Raw genomic sequence first — 6,245 nt, 5'->3', positions numbered from 1 at the left:
CAGGCCTGGCACCATTGAATGTGCACAGGACAAAGGCTGATGAAGTCAAAATTGCTAGGGGTTATCCTGGTGGTAACATTGAAGATCCCACATTCTCCGTCCCTTAAGTCGCAGGAAGACCAGCGCAGCTGGCCACCCTAGCGTCAATCACTACGCTGTTGCCATGGAGGATGCTCCATGCTTGGGAGATGCCCACAGTCCTCCCAGGAGCTCTGGTCTAGGCCTCACAAAGGAGGCAGGTGGGACTGACCCTGCAGAGACCAAAGCCCAGAGGGAAAGAGACACCAGGCAGTCCTCCTGTCTGTTCCCACCTCACCTGGAGGGTGGTCTAGAAATGCTATTCCCACCCATCTCCAACAGCTTGTCTGGGAAGGCCTGGCTGGGTGTAATTGCTTGGCAGATTGTATCCCCAGGCCCCAGCACAATTAGTGAGTGTTTCATCATCATTCAAATACAATGAGATAAGTGCTCCTCCTCCCTGCCTCTCACTGCACAATGTGCAATCCCCTCAGCATGCTTATTTGCTGTAATGACAAGGTCAACTCACAGGCCACCTCCCCTTGAAGTCCCAATAGGGAAGAATGAGCAACAGTTTGTGTTTACTCAGTTATGTCAGGCAGAGAATGCAGGTTACAGGAAACTGCCTTTACATCTGTTGTTCCCTCTGCCTGGGCATCCCTCCCCTCACTGGCTGAACAGCCCATTTCCATGCATGCTCACTCAGCACCAGGCATCCTCCAGTAGTTGGGCAGAGGACACTGGACAAGACCAGCAATACAGAGTGGTAGTTCCACGGTGCGCTGCCGCCCACCCCCGCCCATCTGTCACCTGCCCTGCCCATTGCACCTAGGTGAACCAGACCCATTGTAACAATATCCTACAGATAAGCCCTTTCCCCAAACCCTCTTTGGGGCCTACACCCTGGGGCTTCACAGGGGGATTGGAGGTGCCAGTCAAACTCTGGGAGTAAGGACTGAAATCTCTGCTGTGATTCCAATCTGGACCCTCTCTGCTTGGGTGATGACAACACCAGCTTCCACGTTCTCTGATCCACGATAGCTCCCACCACGACCAGGATACTGGTATCCTCAGCCAACAAGAAGCCAGGAGTGGGCAGAGGAAGCCTATTGTCTGAATCCTTTCACAGAGACTACAAGATGCTGTGAGGCCTGGCTCAGCCACCCCACCTCACCTTCCAACATGCTCCTCCATGGCTCTCTGCCCCTCGGCCACAATCATCTCTTGGCCTCTTCAGGGCACCAAGTGTCCTCCTTACTCAGGGTCTGGCCCTTGATCCTTGGTCTGCTTTGAATGCCCTGTCCTAGGGCCTGGTCACCACTTTCTCATCCTTTGGACTCAGAGGGGGATTCCTCGACCATCCCCCACACCCCCAGACCCTGCCACGTATATCCTATGTTCCTCTAGTTTCTCACAATGCCTTCAAAGCCTTTCCTTCAGAGAGCCCAAAAGCTCAGTGGGAGTTGGTCAGGTGGAGGGAAGGGGTTTTATGAGGAGGAGAAAGATGTTCCTGGCTGAAGATAGATGAGCAGAAGCAATACATGTCACTTCTGGGGGAACCCATGGTGTGGTGTATGAAATGCCCTGTCTTAGCATTGTCCACGTGAACACCAGGACAATCCCTAGCAACTTTGACTTCATCATTCTACTGTCTCCAAATTTGTCAACATTTGTAAGACATTAAGAATCAATCGACTACATATGCCTATCTCCCCACTTGGAGCAGAATGAGCCTTTGTCATTGGTACACCTTCAGTGCCCAGCACCAGGGTACCTACCACACAGCAGGCAACAAGTATCTCCCCCTTTTGGAAGAGAAAAATAGACAGTTGGGGAATCATCCTCTGTGGAAACAAGCGAGGCATTATTGGATACCTGCTTCCGAACTTCTTATCTAGCAAGTATCTGCAGCACTTCCTGTGTGCCAGGCATGGTTCAGGTGCTTTGCATACATAATCTCATAGAAACCATGAGAGTGCTGTGGGTGATAATCAACCCTAAGGAGGAAACTGGGACAGAAGCTTCAATGATCTTAGATCACCAAGAAGGCTCTGGAGATAGCCCAAGTGGGAGAAGACAGGGAGTTTCTGCAGATCTTCAATCCTGTGACCGTCAAAGGGTTAAAGAGGGGTAGAAAAGTCATTCTGTTCCACTCTAGGCAGTATAAAACATCCAAACCTGGTGCATCTGACTTCAGGAGTTCAGATGTCATCACAGACCCCAATGTATTAGTGTTCTCTTGCAATTACTCATAGCTAATCTCATGTTCTTGCTTTTAGTAGAAATATGAGCCTGAAATTTCTTTGATTTCACTTTAGTCAAAATTTGATAGAAACCATAGACTCCCAGACTTCTAAGAATTAATGAGAATACCTCCTTAAAATAACTCTCACCCAGAATCTCTTTCTAAGTGCTTTGACAGTAGGCAGCACTGGATTAGCCAGGCATGCCCTTTAGTTTGGAAAGAAAATCAGAAAATATTTGCATGAACAGTGGTTGTAACATTTTCAGTTAAAGCTACACTTGCCCTGCGCACTGCGCCCTGCGTTTTATCATATTTTTTGAGACAGGGTCTCACTCCCATTGCCCACGCTGGAGTGTGGTGGTATGACCTTAGCTCACTGCAGCCTCAACTTTCCGAGCTCACGTCATCCTCCTACCTCAGCTTCCTGAGTAGCCGGGACTACTGATGCATGCTACCACGCCTGGCTAATTTTGTGTGTTTTTAATAGAGCTGGGTGGTAGCCATGTTGCCCAGGCCGGTCTCCAACTTGGCTCCAGTGATCTACCCACCTCGGTTTATCAGAACATTTAAGAAAAGTAATTCACAACTTAGTCTTCTATACCCAGCAAAATGATCCAGTGTGATGTCTGAATCAAAACACAGACAAATATCAGTCTTAGATCTCACTAACAGCGGCAGAAGGTCTCTTGGTAACAATAGTCTCTAAAATGTTTGCTCCTGATTCACTCTTATCTAATTCAGACTGATTTCTTGGTGCACAGCAGGCATCTTCGATCTTGCCTTAAGTTTCTTAGTGTTTCACCCATCCCATCTTCCACATTCACTGTGTACTCGCACTTTACTCTGCCACAGCGTATCCTCCAGCAGCTGTACGGAAAATGGTTGCACGGGAGATTGTTACACAGAAAAATCTCCAAAACCTGAAGTATTTTACTAATCATATTTGACTAGCACTTTGAATAGGAATAGAATTCCAAGTTAGATACTAGTTTTCCTCCCATTCATGAAGGAAGATTGCTCTCAAATCTAGCACAGCTATTGAGAAATCTAAAAGGCATCCAATTGGTGCTCCTGTGTATGGGAGTTCGTTTTTCCTGTGGAAGGAATGCAATCCCTTCGCTTCTATTGTTCTGTAATTGGAAGATGACGTGCATTGATATGCAGGCACTTGGTTATGCCCTTTCAGTCTAACAAGTCATGTCCTTCGCTTCTGGGAACATATTTGAAAATGTATTCACAATGTCTTCTGATTTCCCTTTCTGGAACTCCTAGGATCCAGAACTGACTTCTCCTGAGATCATCTTTTCCTATTCTTAGGTTTCTTATTTTTCTTCTTGGGGATGTCTTCAGGAAGCTGTTTTTAAAGCTTCTATTGACTTTACTTCTATTGAGGTTTTCACATCTGTATTTGTTTTCAATTCCTAAAAACTAATTTTTTTATTCTGTGCCTAACATTTTCCTCTTAAAAAATAGCATCCCGTTTAATCTCATGGATGCAGTGTCTGAGATATCAGAGAGTGACATTTTTTCCCTCTTTCACGTGAGGTGAACTCACGTCACAGAGGTTTGTTGTACGGGTTATTTCATCCCCCAGGTATTAAAGCCAGTACCCAATAGTTATATTTGCGGCTCCTCTCCCTCCTTTCACCTCTCCACCCTCAGGTAGAACCCCGTGTCTGTCGTTCCCTTCTTTCTGTCCACAAGTTCTCATCATGAAGCTCTCATTTATAAGTGAGAACATGTACAATTTGGATTTCTATTCCTGCATTAATTTGCTAAGGATAATACTTGTTGATTGAATTTCAATGTAGGGTGCTCTAGCAGAGCCTTCGTTGGAAGACTCCCTGGTGGTGGTCCGAGTCTCAAGAGGCTACCCTTCTCCACTCCTGTCTGAAGGACCAAGGCTGGACTGCCCAGGTTGGAGCTAGGAAAGGAAAAGAGCTGGATGTCTAGGCAGTCAGTGTGTACATTAGACCGCCAGAGCTTATTCACGCTGCATAACTGGAATATTGTCCCTTTGGCTAACAGTTCCTTGTTTTCCCTATGCTCCCTACCCGCCACGACTCCTGACAATTACCATTCTAACTCTGATTATGACTTTCGCTTTTTTTATTTTTATTTTTTTGAGATGGGAGTCTCGCTCTGTCACCCAGGCTGGTGTGCAGTGGCGCCATCTCGGCTCACTGCAAGCTCTGCCTCCTGGGTTCACAGCATTCTCCTGCCTCAGCCTCCTGGGGTAGCTGGGACTAGAGGCACCCACCACCACGCCTGGCTAATTTTCTTTGTAGTGTTAGTAGAGACGGGGTTTTGCCGTGTTACCCAGGATGGTTTCGATCTTCTGACCTCGTTATCCACCTGCCTCGGCCTCCCAAAGTGCTGGGATTACAGGTGTGAGCCACAGCGCCTGGCCAATTTTGCATTTTTATTGTATATATTGAAGTGCACAACATGTTTTGATATACATTTACATATACACTGAAAGGATTTCTACTATCAAGAAAATAAGTATGTTTTTTAAAACATAGTATACTTTTTATCAAAATGGTAGGAGTACCTAAAAATCTATACTTAGCAAATGTCTAGTATGTACTAGAGTATTAACTGAAGACACCATGCTGCACATTAGGATCTCCGACTTATTTATCCAACATTAATGCAACTTTGTATCTTTATGTTGAATTTGAATCCTGTAACTTTACTGAATTCATTCATTAATTCTACCAGCTTTTTTGGTGGAGTCTTTAGGATTTTCTCTATCAAACTGTGTCATTTGCAGAGAGACAATTTTCTTCTTCCTTGCTGCTTTGCAGAGCTTTCTTTTTCTTGCCCAATTACTCTGGCTAGGACCTCCAGTACTGAAGGCTTTTCCTTGACGGTCACAAACAAATAAGGATGCCCAATCTTCCCATCACTTCTATTTCAACTTTTTATCTAATTATCGAGGGAACCGATGAAGTGTTAAAACCAGTTCAAAGGGGAGTCCAAAGAACAGACATTTATAGATCAGGAATGTTAAAAATCAGTGTGTACGTGAAAACAACTTTCCCCAAGTTTTGTTTGCATTGCTATCAGTTATCTACAACACAGACTCAGATAAAATGTGTGCCATAGACAGTGCATCCCTGTCCCTGTAAATCCCACCATCCCTCATGAGCCTTTGAAAGGCTCAGCCAGGCCTGGCACCATTGAATGTGTACGGGAGAAAGGCTGATGAAGTCAAAATTGCTAGGGGTTGTGCTTGTGTGAACATCGAAGATCCCACATTCTTCTTCCCCTAACTCCCAGGAAGACCAGGACAGCTGGCCACCCTAGAGTCAATCACTGTGCTGTTGCCATGGTGGATGCTCCATCCTTGGAAGATGCCTACAGTCCTTCCGGGAGCTCTGGTCCAGGCCTCACAAAGGAGGCAGGTGGGATTGACCCTGCAGAGACCAAAGCCCAGAGGGAAACGGACACTAGGCAGTCCTCCTCTGTTCCCGCCTCACCTGGAGGGTGGTCTAGAAATGCTATTCCCACCTGCCTCCAACAGCTTATCTGAAAGGCCTGGTTGAGTGTAATTGCTTGGCAGATTATATCCCGAGGCCCCAGCACAATTAGTGAGTGTTTCATCATCTTTCAAATACAATGAGATAAGTGCTCCTCCTCCCTGCCTCTCACTGTACAGTCTGCAATCCCCTCAGCATGCTTATTTGCTGTAATGACAAGGTCAACTCACAGGCCATCTCCCCTTGAAGTCCCAATAGGGAAGAATGAGCAACAGTTTGTGTTTAATCAGTTATGTCAGGCAGGGAATGCAGGTTACAGGAAACTGCCTTTGCATATGTTCCCTCTGCCTGGGCATCCCTCACCTCACTGGTGACAACCTCTGTGCCTCCCCTCACTGGCTCAACAGCCCATTTCCATGCAGGCTCACTCAGCACCAAGCATCTTCCAGTAGCTGGGCAGAGGACACTGGACAAGACCAGCAATGCAGAACGGTAGC

Source organism: Macaca fascicularis, chromosome 8 (genome assembly GCF_037993035.2).
Source record: "Macaca fascicularis isolate 582-1 chromosome 8, T2T-MFA8v1.1".
NCBI lineage: Eukaryota > Metazoa > Chordata > Mammalia > Primates > Cercopithecidae > Macaca > Macaca fascicularis.
The sequence above is the reverse complement of the archived record's forward strand: the minus strand, read 5'-3'. Positions refer to the sequence as shown.